This window comes from Phyllobates terribilis, unplaced genomic scaffold (genome assembly GCF_046119375.1).
Source record: "Phyllobates terribilis strain yellow unplaced genomic scaffold, ASM4611937v1 Scaffold_4__5_contigs__length_816908805, whole genome shotgun sequence".
NCBI lineage: Eukaryota > Metazoa > Chordata > Amphibia > Anura > Dendrobatidae > Phyllobates > Phyllobates terribilis.
Genome location: NW_027362764.1, coordinates 690,415,649 through 690,435,623, shown reverse-complemented (window position 1 = coordinate 690,435,623; position 19,975 = coordinate 690,415,649). Strand labels below are relative to the sequence as shown.

At 49.8% G+C, this 19,975-nt stretch overlaps 4 non-coding genes across 4 annotated transcripts; all 4 read right to left on the bottom strand.

The window, feature by feature from the left end:
- Positions 1-40: 40 nt before the first annotated feature.
- Positions 41-159, bottom strand: LOC141266805 (5S ribosomal RNA). The gene has a single exon (XR_012320828.1). It is a non-coding gene; the product is annotated as a 5S ribosomal RNA (ribosomal RNA).
- Positions 160-9,950: 9,791 nt separating this feature from the next.
- On the bottom strand, positions 9,951-10,069 carry LOC141266256 (5S ribosomal RNA). Its single transcript, XR_012320307.1, has one exon. It is a non-coding gene; the product is annotated as a 5S ribosomal RNA (ribosomal RNA).
- Positions 10,070-16,620: 6,551 nt separating this feature from the next.
- LOC141270272 (5S ribosomal RNA) lies at positions 16,621-16,739 on the bottom strand. Its single transcript, XR_012321588.1, has one exon. It is a non-coding gene; the product is annotated as a 5S ribosomal RNA (ribosomal RNA).
- A 1,708-nt stretch (positions 16,740-18,447) lies between these two features.
- On the bottom strand, positions 18,448-18,566 carry LOC141266177 (5S ribosomal RNA). Its single transcript, XR_012320231.1, has one exon. It is a non-coding gene; the product is annotated as a 5S ribosomal RNA (ribosomal RNA).
- Between the last annotated feature and the right edge of the window lie 1,409 nt (positions 18,567-19,975).

Here is a 19,975-nt window from a genome sequence, read left to right as displayed (position 1 = left end):
AGGAGAGTGACCCCTGCTGGTGGAAGTAAGAAAAAGCAAAAGCCTACAGCACCTGGTATTCCCATGCAGTCTCCCATCCAAGTACTAACCTAGCCCAACCCTGCTTAGCTTCCAAGATCAGACGAGATCAGGCGTGTTCAGGGTGGTGTGGCCGTAGGTAGAGACAGGCCTCTCACTTGCTGCTTTTCTACTTTGACGTCCGGTTGCCGGCTGCCCTTTCCAGTGCTTAGTAAGACAAGGTGCTTTTGTGCTTTCCTTTCTCTTCACTTTTTTGCTGGCTCCTTAAAAAGGTCTTGTAGACAGAACGCCCCGCTCAGAGCCGCTGAGCTCACTGATCGGCTGCCGCGCTGTCGACGGAACGTCAGCGTCGCGGCCAATGCCACAGGCCGGGAGCAGCGGCGAGACTCACCGGTAGACCTGGGTAGGGTGAGTAGAGCGCGGTTAGTTGCTTTCTAATAGCCTGCAGCCGGGGATTAACTTTTAATGAAAGGGAGCAACCCTTTTGACTGTCTGCAGCGCGCCGTACCTAGGAAGCGCACACTCACACACAGCGAGCATGCACAAGTTGCTCGCACGAGACCACATTCCCTATTTGCACCTGCAGCTTTTCCGCCACCATGCGTCAGACTCTCCTGCCTGTCTTATTATTATTTCAGGGCCTTAGCAGGAACCACCCCCTCAATTCCCTCCCGCTCCTTCCTAGCACTGAGGTTAGCTCCTGGGCAGCTGTCTGATTGGGTTAGTTACACAAGCTTCTTTGAAGAAGAAGACGTTACTTCTGCTGGCCCTCGTTAGGCGGTCGCCCTCTAAAACCATCCCCTGGGCAGCTGCTGAAAGCCTGGCCCCTTCACAGCGCGAGATGCTTTTAACGCCATCATTTGCATACGGCCGGCTGCGGGGTCAATAAGCACTCCTAGCCGTGGCAAGGAGCTCGGTGTGAGGCCTGGTAGAGGCGGCGGGGTTGCGTCCTTATCTTAGAGGTCTTGGGGGGCTTGGGACTTCCATCCTCTACTTTACGTAAGGTCGGTGTCCAGTGTTAGGATCATTCAGCCATGGAGGGTCCTTGTTGGAGTCGGGGTATCCCCGTAACAAGAAATACACAGACACGTAGTGTATAATCAAGTACTGGGAAGCCCCTGAGCGCGTCAGCCTCTATAGGTGCTGTCCCTTTATTTATACTAATAATCTTAGTTTTTTTGTCACACATGCGCAGTAAAATGCCTTTGTTTCACAAGCAGTGAAGTGATGATTCATAACAGTGGAATGTTGATAAGAAAGTTTCATAAACAGAAAAGTGATAACAGTAGAAGGTTGCTGAGACAGCTAAAAAGTTACAATCTAATTTCTGGGCGTCAGTCCAAATGTCCAGATAAGGGAAGAATAACTTCATCTGTGTCTTACATCGTAGTCTTGGGTGAAGTATAACTCCTATCATCCTCTCAGTCCCCCCTTTGATTCTTCCTTATGGACTTTTGGTAGAAAACCTGGTCCGGGAGTTCTTTTCTTTCATATTCTTGAGTCCGTGTTACAAAGCTTATTTATGCATATTAAAATAATTTTTAATCCTATTTTAAACACTACATATATGACTACTATAATTAGCACAATCTGTAATATACCTTGCAGAATTCCAGCCACCCAACCTCCAATACCCTTAAACCAGTTCTTTGGGTTGAGAAAGGAGAAGGTGTCTGACCACCAGCTATCTTTATTTTGGTCATTGTGTCTGTCATATTCATCCCGTAATCGTTGTATATCTGCCAGCTTGAACCTCATACTCATTGTACTGTTTGGATCTATGTAATGACAACAGGTTGGACCAATAATTTGACACATTCCTCCCTGGGCCGCAGTTAGGTAGTCTAACACTACAGTATGTTGATTAGTAACAATTATAAGTTGATTTTGGACAGCTATACTAGTATTAAGTATATCCATAATATCCCATATCTGATCATCTAGATAGTCGGTGGCCTGAACTAATTTATCCCACATCTGCATCAACATTGGATACACAAAGAAAGTGCTGAATTTTTTATTAGGAATTCCCATTTGGACCACATGTGGCCTACCTGAAGGTCTAGGCGAGTTGTCGGCTGCTCTTTTGTATAGTGTGTGTTTAGGTACTGCTTGCATATCTACCTGCTGATTCTGAACTATAAATGTGGCCGGTGTTAAGCGTCCTAGAGTACATGCACCTTTTATTCCTACTGGGAGCCATTTGTATGCTCCATTTCCACAAATCCAGAAGGTTCCTTCAGGCAGATCCCATATTGCAGAGTGTTGGAGCACCAACCTATGTACCAAATCTAAAAATTTAGATACATTCTGAAGTATACACCAAGGGGGTTTTTGACCTAATGGACTACAGTATCCTGCATCTGGATTTTCACAAGTCGGTGTACCTGGGTCATATGCACTTGATTCATTACATAATATATTACCTGGTATCTTTGAACATGTATCATTGTTTCCATCGGGGAATAATTGTGAATATTTCCAACCATTATTGTGTATGTATTTTTCTACTATATCAGGTTTAAAAGGTTGAGAAGAAGATACTGTGCTACTAAAACTGAGTTGTATATTTTCTGTAGGAATTAACCCTAAGTCTGTTAGTCCCGTCTTATTTCTAGGAACCCATACACCTCCTTTAAACGCTAAATATTGTAAGTTGTTTATTTTTCCGGTCATATTACCTTGCCACCAGGGAAATCCCACCCACCCCACAACTGGGATGGCAACAGTGGTGTTCCATAATCTAGAATTAGCGGTTTGGTTATTTGCTAATTTGTCTGAGCAATTAGTCCATGTAAACACTTCCTCAGGGGTCATGGGTACGGCCAGGAAGGGTATGCTCGTGGCTGATATTGGAGAATGCGTACAAATCCAACAGTCTGCTATTTTCTGTCCGCCATCGAGCAGCCCGTTTACCAATGTCTCATGATGTTTTATAAATTTATTATCTGCAGGTTTTGGGGAACTTAGTTTATCCCACAGGTCTCCCTGATCTATCGTTATAGCTAACACAAGTACAATCACCACTATTTCTTTTTGCAATGGCTTGCATGTACCCATGCTGATTTTCCTTCCAATTTTACTGCAGTTGGAGTTGTCAATAACACCTGATATGGACCCTCAAATCTGGGTTCTAGCGTTCTTCTGTTATGTCTTTTTACGTAAACTTCGTCTCCTGGTTGCAGCTTGTGCGTTCCCTCAATGGAATCAGGATCTGGAATGGAAGAGAACACTAAAGAGTGTATTTTAGACACATGCTTACATAAATTTTGTACATAAGCAGTTAAGCTTTCAGTTTCTAACATTAAAGTCTGTGGGAAATACAATCCTGTATTGGCAACTCTACCAAACAATATTTCATGGGGGGTGAGTTTGCTCTTTCCCTGGGGGGTGTTTCTGACTGAATACAATGATATTGGGAGACACTCAGTCCATGGTTTCTGTGTTTCTGCCATGGCTTTCTGTATTTTTAACTTAAGTGTTCCATTCATTCTCTCAACCTTACCAGAACTCTGTGGGTGGTAAGGGGTGTGTAGTTCACTTTTTATACACAACATTTTCATTACATTCTGAAAGATCTCTCCAGTAAAATGTGTACCTCTATCTGACTCGATCACTTCTGGGATACCATAACGGGGTACCAGTTCATGTGCTATTTTTACTGCAGTGACTTTAGCCGTGGCTGTATGAACTGGATAAGCCTCTGGCCACCCCGAAAACATGTCCACACATACCAGTACATACTCATAGTGTCCATGCTTAGGCATCTGGATGTAATCGATCTGAAGTCTCTGGAACGGATATAGTGGTCTTACATGGTGCTTCTGGGGGGTCTTAACAGTCTGTCCTGGATTGTGGGCTAAACAGATTTCACAAGAACCACATTTTTCTCGAGCTACCTGGCCGAACCCTGGGGCTAACCACTTCTGTCTGACCCTCTGTATCATACCGTTTGCAGACACATGTGTAGGTCCGTGGGCTTCACTGACCACAACAGGGTACCACGCTCGGGGGAGACAAAGCTCATCTCCTTTTCTCCATAGTCCTTCTTTTTCTTCTGCCCCCTGTTTCTGCCACTCTTCTTTTTCTTCTCTACTCACCTGCTGGTGGGCTTCTTTGAGCCGTGTAATTAAGTCAAATTCTGATACTGCACTAATAGTGTGGTCAGTTGTCAGAGGTTTTACTGCAGCTCGCTTAGCAGCCTTGTCGGCTCGGTCATTACCCCTAGCTATCTCGGTGTCGAGTCTTACATGTGCAGGTACTTTTATTACTGCTACTTGTTTGGTTGAGGCAGCTGATTCTAGGATTTGTCTAATCATTTGTCCATGTTTTACTGGTTGACCTGAAGCTGTCATGTAACCTCTAGCTCTCCATATACATCCAAAATCATGTACAATACCATATGCATATCTAGAATCAGTAAAAATATTAGCGTTTTTTTCTTTTGCTAACTGTAATGCTCGTATTAGAGCTAATAGTTCAGCTTCCTGGGCTGAACAGCTGGCCTGCATTGGCTCAGCTTCAATAACATCATGATCTGATACAATGGCATAACCTGTGTGAAAGTTACCAGTTTCATCTGCATACCTACTACCATCTATATACATATGTAGGTCTGGATTGTCAAGAGGGGTGTCCTGTACATTAGGTAGCCCTTGTGTTTCTTGTTCTATACACTGTAAGCAATCATGTATTATATTGTCTTGTTCGTGGTATTGTAAAAAAATTTCATCTTCGTCTTCCTGACCTCCTTCCACTCCCCCCTTTGTCTCTAGTGGTAACAGAGTGGCTAAATTTAGAGACAATATGCGGCGAAAAGTGAGGTTTGGTGGCATTAGTAAGGAGCATTGTAATCTAAGATGTCTAGCCATTGAAATGTGTTTTGGCAATACCTGATTCAGTATGCCATGTACATCATGTGTAGTTTGTACTATTAAGGCATGGTCTAGTACTATTTCTGAGGCTTTTTCTACCAAAAGAGAGACAGCTGCTACTACTCTGACACATGATGGTGCAGCTTTGGTAACATTATCTAATTGAGCAGAATAGTATGCGACAGGTCTTTGTTTATTTTCATGTTTCTGTGTTAGTACTCCTGTAGCATGATTAGACATTTCCGCAGCCATTAATTGGAATGGTTTGGCGTAGTCTGGGATTCCCAAGGCCGGGGCTGACATGAGACCTTTCTTGAGGTCTTGAAAGGCTATGAGCGCTGATTCAGTTAACTGAAAAGGCTCGATTTTTAAACAATCATATAGAGGTTGCATAAGCTGACTAGCATGTATAACCCATTGTCTGCAGTGTGATACTATTCCCAAAAATGCTCTTAATGTTTTGTAGTTCTTGGGAGGAACAAGATCTCTAATGATTTTTAGTCTGTCGGCGGTGAGGTGCCGAATACCTTGTGAAATGCAGTGTCCTAGAAATACTACCGTAGTCATACAAAGTTGTACTTTTTTCTTGTTAACTTTACAGCCCATGTCTGCTAGAAATATTAACAATCTTATTGTGTTGCTGTTTGCGGACTCTTGAGCAGGGGCACATAATAATAGGTCATCAACATATTGAAGAATTACAACCTCATCCGTAGGTTTGAAATTTTGAAGAACTGATCTCATAGCTTCTGAGTACAAGGTAGGTGAATGTATCATACCCTGTGGTAATCTTGTCCATGCTAATTGTCTATTCTTAAATGTAAATGCAAACAGTTTGTAACAGTCTGGGTGTAATGGTACTGAAAAAAATGCATTTGATAAGTCTATGACAGAAAATACTCGTGCTGTTGCTGGGATCTGTGATAGCAACGTGTGTGGATTTGGCACAACAGGAGTAATAGGTTCCAAAATTTTATTTATCTCTCTTAAATCATGTACCATCCGGTATCTAGCAGCTGACCCCTGAGTAGATTTCTTTTTTACGGGGTACAACGGTGTATTGGCTGGTGACTTTACTTCTATCAGTACTCCAGTTTTTAGATAATCTTTTATCTGTTCTCCTATGGCGTGTTCTTGTTGGGCACTAATAGGATACTGTCTCAATTGGGGTAGTGTCACACCTGGAACAGGAGTGACTTTTACTGGAGCTATTGGCATTAGTCCTACATCGGTGTCATGTTGTGCCCATAATTTTTCTGGTACCTCAGAAAGATCTAAAATAATTTGGGTAGGGGCAGGATCTTTCTCATCCTCTAAGGCTTGGACTTTTACAATGTTTTCTAGAGACTCTTGGTCATCAGGCACCAAAATTTGGACTCTACCATCCTCCAAAAATTGGATATTCATTTCTGTCTGCTTTAATAGGTCTGTACCTAGAAGACAAGTAGGTGCCCCTTTGACAAAAAGAAATTTAGATAAAAATATTTTAGATCCTATCTTTGTTTCAAGGGGAATACTATATGGGAGTGGCCTGATTCCTCCATCATACCCTTCGGTATAGGTTACATCATCTGATAAACAATCAGCATTTGGTAAGGCGTCTTCATTGAGGACGGAGGAAGTTGCTCCGGTATCTATTAGAAAAGGGCATTGTTTTCCTGCTACTTTTACCTGAATTATTGGGCGCCTTCCAGTCAAAGTGGTTTGCATCACGTCTAGTCACTCGCTTGCTGCAGGAGCAGAAGCCTGTACTGTCTTTTCTTGTGATTCTCTTGGGACATAGGTACCATCTTCTATATCCCTGGCTTTTTTCCTGCATTCTCTAATCCAATGTCCTGGTTTCTTACAGTAGTGACATGGATTAGTTTTCTTATCCAAGTTCCCTTTGTCATAGGTCTGATTTGATCTGTTGTTTTTATTGACCAGACTATTATTTGCTGCTACTCTGACGGGTTTGGATGCTGCCTCACGCATATCCATTTCTATCCCTAATAGTTTTTGTCTGACTATCTGGGGATCATCTAAGGTTCTCCAATCAGGAGTTGCAGCCTTGAACTTTTCCCTAAGTTTTGGGTTAAGATTCTCTATAAAAGTTTTTGTCATCAGTCGAATGACTCCTTCATTGGTAAGGTCCATTCCCTCGTCTCTGTAACTGTTTTCTACCGCTAAGTAGTATTCATCTACAGGCTGTCCTGACTTCTGGGAGACAGTTCCTGAAGTCCCTCTCATTCGTTGTTTAGTTCTCATAAACTCCATAAGTCTGATCATAAAATTCTGTCCTGACAGTGCGGTATTTGGATCCTCACCATCTACTGGTTGAGGTCTATGAGGTTCTATAACTGTCATCAATTCCTGATACAACCCTGGTGTCATTTTCATTCTACATAATTCTGTCCCATCTGACCATGTTCCATTATGGGTGTGTATTATCTGCTGTATGTACGTAGCAAATCTTAGTGGGCATTGTATTGGATCTGGTGCATTCTGAAGTAGGGACATTCCCTCAGCGGGGGTCCATGGAAAATATTGTCTAGTCTGATGGTATCTAGTTACTCTACGCGGTGGATTGCCACCATCTTCTTCTCTGTATGGTCGACTGAGGATACGCACTGGTGCCAACATATCATGTGGTCGTGGTGCTCCACATCCTGCACATGTGTCTCTCCAGTCTGGATTCTGGAGTCCACAGTTTGTACATGTCCATCCACCCGGACCCCGAAAATCAGGATACAGTGTGGGTTCTGACCTGGGCTGATATGGTGGTGCCAATGGGTTCATTTGTTTACTGTTTTCTGTTTGTACAATGGGACCCTGTCTGACTGGAGTTCTCCATAATCCATTGTCTTTATTAAAAGTCCAATGGTCTGTCTCTGCTGTTTTTGATAGTTCGACCATGGCCTCTACTTGTTCCTGCCATCCTTTGTCTCTTATCACTCCTGCTTTTCTAACCCGAATGTCCTCCCATAGTTTCCTGTTGAACCTGTCATGCCTTGCTACCTGAAAAGTTTTGCAAACTTTCCCTAAATTCTTAGTTGCTTCTACACCACACCTTTCTTTCACGATTGTATAGACATCTTGTTCATCATTTGTGGTCTTAGTCTGTTTGTTGCCCATTTTTCCTGACTATTCCTACCTTAGGAGGCTTTTTGGGTTAGATAAAATATATTCTATATTTTACCTTTCCTCGTTACCTATTCTGTCCTAAGGAGCCAGTATCTGAAACGGTTTCTCTGGACCGTTTTGTCTGAAGTGTAGAGTAATTCTAACACATATATATATGGCAACAAGGGCAAGACCAACAATACATAAAATGAACCATACAGTCTCCATTATATATCGTGTCCCTGGAGTATTATCATTACTTCCATGGGCTCATTCTGTCAATCTCTTATCCGTCAAAAAGGAGGACAAAGGTTCGGGAGTTAAGCGTGAGCGAAGGTTTCCCCGAAAGGACACAACCTTATGACTCAGTTAGGCAATCTCCGTAATACTTATGTCATCTACCTTAGTGCGGCTTATGAGGCTATTCCCGACATCCACATCTCTTTCATACCATCCGTTTCATAACCTTCTCTGACCTCTCCTTCGGCAGATCCTACAGTATATACATGAATGACCCGAGCTATAGGTATCCTTCTCTACTAGTTCCTCAATCCCAACACAAGATATGCATGAAATTTACGGACTATCGCAGAGCAGATGTAAGAGAACTAACAGTGTCTCTTACCTGGCCAGGTTTGTCATCTGCTGTTCCGATGTCCCAATCTCAGCGGTTACTCGTGCCGGTCGATGAACTTGAAGGAATACGCAGACCTCGGGTCCCTGTTTCGGGCGCCAGGAATTGTTAGGATCATTCAGCCATGGAGGGTCCTTGTTGGAGTCGGGGTATCCCCGTAACAAGAAATACACAGACACGTAGTGTATAATCAAGTACTGGGAAGCCCCTGAGCGCGTCAGCCTCTATAGGTGCTGTCCCTTTATTTATACTAATAATCTTAGTTTTTTTGTCACACATGCGCAGTAAAATGCCTTTGTTTCACAAGCAGTGAAGTGATGATTCATAACAGTGGAATGTTGATAAGAAAGTTTCATAAACAGAAAAGTGATAACAGTAGAAGGTTGCTGAGACAGCTAAAAACAAGTTACAATCTAATTTCTGGGCGTCAGTCCAAATGTCCAGATAAGGGAAGAATAACTTCATCTGTGTCTTACATCGTAGTCTTGGGTGAAGTATAACTCCTATCATCCTCTCACCAGCAAGGCGCCACTCCATGCTAGCCGAGCTGCGCAAGATGGCAAAACGTCATCAAAATTGTCTACAATACCTGGTGTTCTCAGGAGGTGTCCCAACCAAGTATTTCCAAACCCATCTCTGCTTTGCTTCCGAGATCGGACGTATCCAAGGTGGTATGGCCAGTAGACGCTGCTTGGCCCATCGACCGGCCAGCCTTCCTCAGGCTCGCGTGGGGACGAGAACTCTGGCCGTTCTGGGGCGGTCTCCGAAGTACCGATGCATAGGCTGTGCCGTCCCTATAGGTGTTGTTTGTTGAGCAACGAAACACCTGCCGCATCAGATGTGTTTAAAAATGGCTCGGCGCAGGGTCTCCTACAGGCTAAACCGTTCATCGCGGGGATGTGACAGAAAGAGCAAGCTGGACCCACAACTTGGGGTGGAGCGAAACGCCCAGGAGTGAATGAAGGAAGAGGGTGAGATGGTTGCGAGTGAATTTGAGCTGCTCTTCGGGGGGGTCGTGTGGCCTGCAAAGGTGTTTTGCTTGGGTTGTGCTGTAAAGAGGCCTCCAGGTCAGCGGTGGTTTCCTCCAGTCATGCGGGAGTCGCTGGTCCTGGTGAAAAGAAGCCTAGTATTAAAAGTAAATAAGCAACAATGCTGGAGGTCCACGGTGATGAGAAGGATGCTGGTATTTTGCAAGGATTAAATAGCGCAAGAGAGAAAGCAAATGAAAAGAAGAAAGGAGCATGTGTGCGCTTGTGAAAAAAGGAATGGAAAAAAGGCATAGAGGAGAGTGACCCCTGCTGGTGGAAGTAAGAAAAAGCAAAAGCCTACAGCACCTGGTATTCCCAGGCGGTCTCCCATCCAAGTACTAACCAGGCCCAACCCTGCTTAGCTTCCAAGATCAGACAAGATTGGGCGTGTTCAGGGTGGTGTGGCAGTAGGCAGAGACAGGCCTCTCACTTGCTGCTTTTCCACTTTGACGTCCGGTTGCCGGCTGCCCTTTCCAGTGCTTAGTAAGATAAGGTGCTTTTGTGCTTTCCTTTCTCTTCAGTTTTTTGCTGGCTCCTTAAAAAGGTCTTGTAGACAGAACGCCCCGCTCAGAGACGCTGAGCTCACTGATCGGCTGCCGCGCTGTCGACGGAATGTCAGCGTCGCGGCCAATGCCACAGGCCGGGAGCAGCGGCGAGACTCACCGGTAGACCTGGGTAGGGTGAGTAGAGCGCGGTTAGTTGCTTTCTAATAGCCTGCAGCCGGGGATTAACTTTTAATGAAAGGGAGCAACCCTTTTGACTGTCTGCAGCGCGCCGTACCTAGGAAGCGCACACTCACACACAGCGAGCATGCACAAGTTGCTCGCACGAGACCACATTCCCTATTTGCACCTGCAGCTTTTCCGCCACCATGCGTCAGACTCTCCTGCCTGTCTTATTATTATTTCAGGGCCTTAGCAGGAACCACCCCCTCAATTCCCTCCCGCTCCTTCCTAGCACTGAGGTTAGTGTAGCACCCTGAGGATTCGGCTGCTACAGGGGTATTGCACCTCAAGCCAGAGGTGTGATATTCCACTCCCAGGTAAGGATGGAGTGTGGAGCTGAGCTCAGTAGGCTGCATGCACTACACACATCCCATTTCCGGAGGGCAGACCAACGGTACTCCCACTTAGAAATGTGCAGGTACGACCGAGTCTGTCCTTGGCTGGAGTGGGAGGGGGGGTGGAACATCCCAGTAGTGTAGGGGCAGATAGGGGGAGCAGTCTGGGTAAAGTTAGGAGCTCATTGGGTGCTGGTCACCTGAGCTCACACATAGAGGGAGTATATAAGGTGGGCACCATCTTAGGACAGGGTCTTTTTGCAGAGTGAGGGTCAGTCTGTCAGTCTTTTGTGGAGTGAGTAGAGGAAGAAAGCAGAAGAGCAGAGCAGCCCCAGGCCAAGAGAGAGGAGAAAGAAAGACCCAGAGGGGGAGAAAGAAGGAACTCTGAGAGCCCAAACTAAATCCAAGGGTGAAGAGTTGGCAACAGGGTACCGGATCCCAAGCTGGCAGAGGCTACAGCACACCTTAGCCAGAGACCGGAGGTCGTGGGCAGGATCTGCCACGACCACCCACTAAATCCACCCGGAAGGCAGACCAGGAATAGGGTCAGGGAACCCAGAGACAAGGGTTTACCACCAAGAGGCCCGAGGGAGCCGGACATAGGTGGATCCCTGGTGGGGAAGGCCAGAGAAGAGGACAGGACAGAAAGGGAGCTCAGAACCACGCTCCGGAACTACTTGGGGGTTGGTCGAGTCCAGGACCTGGTGGACGCAGCACGGCTCGGGTGGTCACTCAAGGCCGGAGTGACCGGTACAAAAACAGCAGTAAGTAAAAACCCTGAACTGCACAACCCGACTCTGACTCTCATTACCATCTTCACTGCACTTCCACAACCACCATCCTCTGCACCTGACCCCCTGAGGCCATACCCCTCCCGTTGGGGGTTATACTACCGAAGCTGCACAAACACCATCAGCCTCAGCGGACCCTGCTGCAGCGGCGGCCGTACTGACCGCAATTCAACGGGTGGCGTAGTCGACATAAAAGAACATCTAGTAACATCATAAGGACTGCCACACACTGAGCTTGACACCCTGGGAACGGACCGGGTCACCGCCACTCGGAGACTACAACCCCCATCTGATCCGGCTCCGGGTATTCCCCAAACAACACTGGCCCAGGGGGCGCATCAACTTTGGCGTAGTCGGCAGGATAACGTGCCCGCGACAACCGGGTACTGCGTGCCTGAAGAAAAGTTCACCGTTACCTCAAAAAGAAGTCTCCTGCCGGTTCCGGAGGGTCCCCGCCAACGGGCCCCATCACAGGTCGTTTCCCGCCGGTTGTCCGCCATTTGCAGCTTTTTCCCGCCATCCATGGAGTTTCCCGCCACTGGGAGACGATTCCCGCCATTTCCGAAGATTTCCCGCCTTGGGGGAGCGGACGCCATTATGGGCGTGCCAGAGGGTGGCAAAAGGCCACCTCCCATCGTGGGCCAGGTCGAAGAATGGCGCCAAAAGTGGAAACCGCCCCCACCAGCAGAGACTGTGATGATTGATATGTCCATCAGCGTGAGAGAACTGCCCCTGGAACTGACAATCACAAAGTTGCCCCGGGACCACCTTCAATGTGGGCGGAGACAAAAGAAAAGAACGAAGATGGGTGCCGCCTGGAGCAGTCCAGAGAGAGCGCACCCGGAGACGAGAAGCCTGGAGAAGAGTCCAGAGAAAGCACACCCGGAGATGGAGGGAGAGCCAGGCAGCACCGACCCAGTGGTCAGGAGCCTGATGCGGGCCGCCACTCCAGGCAGCACCGACCCAGTGGTCAGGAGCCTGTTGCCGGTCGCCACTCCAGAAAGCCTGCTGGAGATTCTAGCACAGCTCCCCCGAGATCGGGAGTGTGCACAGACTGCGCTGGAGGGCCTCGCACAGAGGTTGGCCCGGGTGCAACGAGAGACGTTGGCGGAGTGGAGCCGAGAGATGGCCCAGCAGACCGAGACTCGTCAGCGGAGCACGCCACCCGAGACGAGGAGACAGACCGCCTCTGAGGATGGCGCAGGAGGACTGAAGGCCGGAGACGGCGCCGAGAAGGGAGCCGAACGAATGGAGGCAGGTAAAGGGGACGTCACTACCCCGAGCCGGGAAACCGCGTGCCTGCCCCAGCTCCCCATCGCAGAGCCCGAAGTACCCCCTGCGGTGCCCGTCGCTGCAACGTCACCGCCGCAGACTAGGCCTCAAACGGAAGCCGCGACCCCTGTGACGTCACACGCCTCGACCCCGAGCGTGGTCAAGCAGGAAGTACCATCGGCCTGGTCGCAAGGCCTAGTACCCCCGGGCGACGCAATACCAACAGCGCCCCCTACCTCCGCGGAGCCCCCGGCCTGGTCGCAGGGCCAAGTAACACAGGGCGCCGCCGTTCTTACGGTGCCCTTTACTTTCAAGGTGCCCCAGGCCTGGTCGCAAGGCCTGGTTAACCCGGGCGCCGCTACCACCACTGCGCCCATAAAAACAAGAGTGCCGCACCTGGGTGAAGACCTGTTCGCCCAACATACGTGCCCGGATGGGCAGCCCTTCGTATGGCCCCAGGAATACATCCAGCTGGAGCTGCAAAAAGCAAGGGCCATGTGCGAACCCCTGATCCCGGCTCCAAAGCCCATAAAGAGGATCTCGCCCCCGCTAGAAGAGACCCAGTTTGAGTGGGATCCCACCGGAGAAGACCTCATGGGGTTCACTCAGGAGACTCGGGCAGCCGCAGCGGAGCGTGCAGAGTGCTGCCGCCAGCAGCTCGAGGTCTTTGAGAGGGAGCGGAGAGAGAGGCGGGTCCGGGAACAGCAAGCCCAAATAAGGAGCGCGGAGCAGAAGAGCCGGACCAGGAGAAACCCCCATGCAGCGCATGGTCCCCGTACCATCGGGACTGTGATAAAGTTCAATCTGCAGCATGGGTGGGGTTTCATCAGGGATCACCGCACCCCAGGCGACGTCTTCGTGACCAGGAGAGACGTTGAGTCCCACCTACCGGAGGGACACAGAGGTCGTGACCTGTATTTAGGGGACGAGGTCACCTTCACCCGGCACAAGTGTGCCAAAGGACCCTATGCCCTCCATGTGCATCGCCTGACGGAGGAGGAGCTGCGGTGTGAGGAGGAGCAAGAGGACCCGGACGGGTCTGAAACTGAAACTCCACAAAGAAAGAGCAGGAGGACGCCGTCGTTGAGTACGGTAGTGAAGAGACTGTATATAGTTACCCGTAAGGGTACCAAAAACTGTTGCTGCTATTATAGTCCCCGTTGGGACCAGCGAATTGAACTGTTAACCTGTGTGTCCCCTATCCATAACCTGGCCGAGGACTGAGAGCGGCCACCTTCCCTATTGTATATAGTTGCGCTTCCTAAAGCGCCCCCTACTGGTTTTATAGGAAAACCATTTTCTTAAAGAAACTGTTGCACTATACCCGGTCACAAGTTGCACCGTGACCGGAGGTACCAGAAGACAAGAATGTTTCTAATGAAAAGTTTTTATGAAAAGTTTTGTATGATGTTTTATTATGTTGTTTATGCAAAAATTGTATGTTTTGGTGTTTTGTTTTCTTACAGCCCGAGGACGTGCTGTGATTTACCAGGGGGGAATGTAGCACCCTGAGGATTCGGCTGCTACAGGGGTATTGCACCTCAAGCCAGAGGTGTGATATTCCACTCCCGGGTAAGGATGGAGTGTGGAGCTGAGCTCAGTAGGCTGCATGCACTACACACATCCCATTTCCGGAGGGCAGACCAACGGTACTCCCACTTAGAAATGTGCAGGTACGACCGAGTCTGTCCTTGGCTGGAGTGGGAGGGGGGGTGGAACATCCCAGTAGTGTAGGGGCAGATAGGGGGAGCAGTCTGGGTAAAGTTAGGAGCTCATTGGGTGCTGGTCACCTGAGCTCACACATAGAGGGAGTATATAAGGTGGGCACCATCTTAGGACAGGGTCTTTTTGCAGAGTGAGGGTCAGTCTGTCAGTCTTTTGTGGAGTGAGTAGAGGAAGAAAGCAGAAGAGCAGAGCAGCCCCAGGCCAAGAGAGAGGAGAAAGAAAGACCCAGAGGGGGAGAAAGAAGGAACTCTGAGAGCCCAAACTAAATCCAAGGGTGAAGAGTTGGCAACAGGGTACCGGATCCCAAGCTGGCAGAGGCTACAGCACACCTTAGCCAGAGACCGGAGGTCGTGGGCAGGATCTGCCACGACCACCCACTAAATCCACCCGGAAGGCAGACCAGGAATAGGGTCAGGGAACCCAGAGACAAGGGTTTACCACCAAGAGGCCCGAGGGAGCCGGACATAGGTGGATCCCTGGTGGGGAAGGCCAGAGAAGAGGACAGGACAGAAAGGGAGCTCAGAACCACGCTCCGGAACTACTTGGGGGTTGGCCGAGTCCAGGACCTGGTGGACGCAGCACGGCTCGGGTGGTCACTCAAGGCCGGAGTGACCGGTACAAAAACAGCAGTAAGTAAAAACCCTGAACTGCACAACCCGACTCTGACTCTCATTACCATCTTCACTGCACTTCCACAACCACCATCCTCTGCACCTGACCCCCTGAGGCCATACCCCTCCCGTTGGGGGTTATACTACCGAAGCTGCACAAACACCATCAGCCTCAGCGGACCCTGCTGCAGCGGCGGCCGTACTGACCGCAATTCAACGGGTGGCGTAGTCGACATAAAAGAACATCTAGTAACATCATAAGGACTGCCACACACTGAGCTTGACACCCTGGGCACGGACCGGGTCACCGCCACTCGGAGACTACAACCCCCATCTGATCCGGCTCCGGGTATTCCCCAAACAACACTGGCCCAGGGGGCGCGTCATTAGCTCCTGGGCAGCTGTCTGATTGGGTTAGTTACACAAGCTTCTTTGAAGAAGAAGACGTTACTTCTGCTGGCCCTCGTTAGGCGGTCGCCCTCTAAAACCATCCCCTGGGCAGCTGCTGAAAGCCTGGCCCCTTCACAGCGCGAGATGCTTTTAACGCCATCATTTGCATACGGCCGGCTGCGGGGTCAATAAGTGTGAGGCCTGGTAGAGGCGGCGGTGTTGCGTCCTTATCTTAGAGGTCTTGGGGGGCTTGGGACTTCCATCCTCTACTTTACGTAAGGTCGGTGTCCAGCAAGGCGCCACTCCATGCTAGCCGAGCTGCGCAAGATGGCAAAACGTCATCAAAATTGTCTACAATACCTGGTGTTCTCAGGAGGTGTCCCAACTAAGTATTTCCGAACCCATCTCTGCTTTGCTTCCGAGATCGGACGTATCCAAGGTGGTATGGCCAGTAGACGCTGCTTGGCCCATCGACCGGCCAGCCTTCCTCAGGCTCGCGTGGGGACGAGAACTCTGGCCGTTCTAGGGCGGTCTCCGAAGGACCGATGCATAGGCTGTGCCGTCCCTATAGGTGTTGTTTGTTGAGCAATGAAACACCTGCCGCATCAGATGTGTTTAAAAATGGCTCGGCGCAGGGTCTCCTGCAGGCTAAACCGTTCATCGTGGGGATGTGACAGAAAGAGCAAGCTGGACCCACAACTTGGGGTGGAGCGAAACGCCCAGGAGTGAATGAAGGAAGAGGGTGAGATGGTTGCGAGTGAATTTGAGCTGCTCTTCGGGGGGGGTCGTGTGGCCTGCAAAGGTGTTTTGCTTGGGTTGTGCTGTAAACTGGCCTCCGGGTTACCAGTGGTTGCCTCCAGGTCAGCGGTGGTTGCCTCCAGTCATGCGAGAGTCGCTGGTCCTGGTGAAAAGAAGCCTAGTATTAAAAGTAAATAAGCAACAATGCTGGAGGTCCACGGTGATGAGAAGGATGCTGGTATTTTGCAAGGATTAAATAGCGCAAGAGAGAAAGCAAATGAAAAGAAGAAAGGAGCATGTGTGCGCTTGTGAAAAAAGGAATGGAAAAAAAGCATAGAAGAGAGTGACCCCTGCTGGTGGAAGTAAGAAAAAGCAAAAGCCTACAGCACCTGGTATTCCCAGGCGGTCTCCCATCCAAGTACTAACCAGGCCCAACCCTGCTTAGCTTCCAAGATCAGACAAGATCGGGCGTGTTCAGGGTGGTGTGGCCGTAGGCAGAGACAGGCCTCTCACTTGCTGCTTTTCTACTTTGACGTCCGGTTGCCGGCTGCCCTTTCCAGTGCTTAGTAAGACAAGGTGCTTTTGTGCTTTCTTTTCTCTTCACTTTTTTGCTGGCTCCTTAAAAAGGTCTTGTAGACAGAACGCCCCGCTCAGAGCCGCTGAGCTCACTGATCGGCTGCCGCGCTGTCGACGGAACGTCAGCGTCGCGGCCAATGCCACAGGCTGGGAGCAGCGGCGAGACTCACCGGTAGACCTGGGTAGGGTGAGTAGAGCTTGGTTAGTTGCTTTCTAATAGCCTGCAGCCGGGGATTAACTTTTAATGAAAGGGAGCAACCCTTTTGACTGTCTGCAGCACGCCGTACCTAGGAAGCGCACACTCACACACAGCGAGCATGCACAAGTTGCTCGCACGAGACCACATTCCCTATTTGCACCTGCAGCTTTTCCGCCACCATGCGTCAGACTCTCCTGCCTGTCTTATTATTATTTCAGGGCCTTAGCAGGAACCACCCCCTCAATTCCCTCCCGCTCCTTCCTAGCACTGAGGTTAGCTCCTGGGCAGCTGTCTGATTGGGTTAGTTACACAAGCTTCTTTGAAGAAGAAGACGTTACTTCTGCTGGCCCTCGTTAGGCGGTCGCCCTCTAAAACCATCCCCTGGGCAGCTGCTGAAAGCCTGGCCCCTTCACAGCGCGAGATGCTTTTAACGCCATCATTTGCATACGGCCGGCTGCAGGGTCAATAAGCACTCCTAGCCGTGGCAAGGAGCTCGGTGTGAGGCCTGGTAGAGGCGGCGGGGTTGCGTCCTTATCTTAGAGGTCTTGGGGGGCTTGGGAGGCTTGGGACTTCCAGCCTCTACTTTACGTAAGGTCGGTGTCCAGCAAGGCGCCACTCCATGCTAGCCGAGCTGGGCAAGATGGCAAAACGTCATCAAAATTGTCTACAATACCTGGTGTTCTCAGGAGGTGTCCCAACGAAGTATTTCCGAACCCATCTCTGCTTTGCTTCCGAGATCGGACGTATCCAAGGTGGTATGGCCAGTAGACGCTGCTTGGCCCATCGCCCGGCCAGCCTTCCTCAGGCTCGCGTGGGGACGAGAACTCTGGCCGTTCTGGGGCGGTCTCCGAAGGACCGATGCATAGGCTGTGCCGTCCCTATAGGTGTTGTTTGTTGAGCAATGAAACACCTGCCGCATCAGATGTGTTTAAAAATGGCTCGGCGCAGGGTCTCCTGCAGGCTAAACCGTTCATCGCGGGGATGTGACAGAAAGAGCAAGCTGGACCCGCAACTTGGGGTGGAGCGAAACGCCCAGGAGTGAATGAAGGAAGAGGGTGAGATGGTTGCGAGTGAATTTGAGCTGCTCTTCGGGGGGGGGTCGTGTGGCCTGCAAAGGTGTTTTGCTTGGGTTGTGCTGTAAACTGGCCTCCAGGTTACCGGTGGTTGCCTCCAGGTCAGCGGTGGTTGCCTCCAGTCATGCGGGAGTCGCTGGTCCTGGTGAAAAGAAGCCTAGTATTAAAAGTAAATAAGCAACAATGCTGGAGGTCCACGGTGATGAGAAGGATGCTGGTATTTTGCAAGGATTAAATACCGCAAGAGAGAAAGCAAATGAAAAGAAGAAAGGAGCATGTGTGCGCTTGTGAAAAAAGGAATGGAAAAAAGGCATAGAGGAGAGTGACCCCTGCTGGTGGAAGTAAGAAAAAGCAAAAGCCTACAGCACCTGGTATTCCCAGGCGGTCTGCCATCCAAGTACTAACCAGGCCCAACGCTGCTTAGCTTCCGAGATCAGATGAGATCGGGCGTGTTCAGGGTGGTGTGGCCATAGGCGGAGACAAGCCTCTCACTTGCTGCTTTTCTACTTTGACGTCCGGTTGCCGGCTGCCCTTTCCAGTGCTTAGTAAGACAAGGTGCTTTTGTGCTTTCCTTTCTCTTCACTTTTTTGCTGGCTCCTTAAAAAGGTCTTGTAGACAGAACGCCCCGCTCAGAGCCGCTGAGCTCACTGATCGGCTGCCGCGCTGTCGACGGAACGTCAGCGTCGCGGCCAATGCCACAGGCCGGGAGCAGCGGCGAGACTCACCGTTAGACCTGGGTAGGGTGAGTAGAGCGCGGGTTAGTTGCTTTCTAATAGCCTGCAGCCAGGGATTAACTTTTAATGAAAGGGAGCAACCCTTTTGACTGTCTGCAGCGCGCCGTACCTAGGAAGCGCACACTCACACACAGCGAGCATGCACAAGTTGCTCGCACGAGACCACATTCCCTATTTGCACCTGCAGCTTTTCCGCCACCATGCGTCAGACTCTCCTGCCTGTCTTATTATTATTTCAGGGCCTTAGCAGGAACCACCCCCTCAATTCCCTCCCGCTCCTTACTAGCACTGAGGTTAGCTCCTGGGCAGCTGTCTGATTGGGTTAGTTACACAAGCATCTTTGAAGAAGAAGACATTACTTCTGCTGGCCCTCGTTAGGCTGTCGCCCTCTAAAACCATCCCCTGGGCAGCTGCTGAAAGCCTGGCCCCTTCACAGCGCGAGATGCTTTTAACGCCATCATTTGCATACGGCCGGCTGCGGGGTCAATAAGCACTCCTAGCCGTGGCAAGGAGCTCGGTGTGAGGCCTGGTAGAGGCGGCGGGGTTGCGTCCTTATCTTAGAGGTCTTGGGGGGCTTGGGAGGCTTGGGACTTCCATCCTCTACTTTACGTAAGGTCGGTGTCCAGCAAGGCGCCACTCCATGCTAGCCGAGCTGCGCAAGATGGCAAAACGTCATCAAAATTGTCTACAATACCTGGTGTTCTCAGGAGGTGTCCCAACCAAGTATTTCCGAACCCATCTCTGCTTTGCTTCCGAGATCGGACGTATCCAAGGTGGTATGGCCAGTAGACGCTGCTTGGCCCATCGACCGGCCAGCCTTCCTCAGGCTTGCGTGGGGACGAGAACTCTGGCCGTTCTGGGGCGGTCTCCGAAGGACCGATGCATAGGCTGTGCCGTCCCTATAGGTGTTGTTTGTTGAGCAATGAAACACCTGCCGCATCAGATGTGTTTAAAAATGGCTCGGCGCAGGGTCTCCTGCAGGCTAAACCGTTCATCGCGGGGATGTGACAGAAAGAGCAAGCTGGACCAACAACTTGGGGTGGAGCGAAACGCCCAGGAGTGAATGAAGGAAGAGGGTGAGATGGTTGCGAGTGAATTTGAGCTGCTCTTCGGGGGGGGTCGTGTGGCCTGCAAAGGTGTTTTGCTTGGG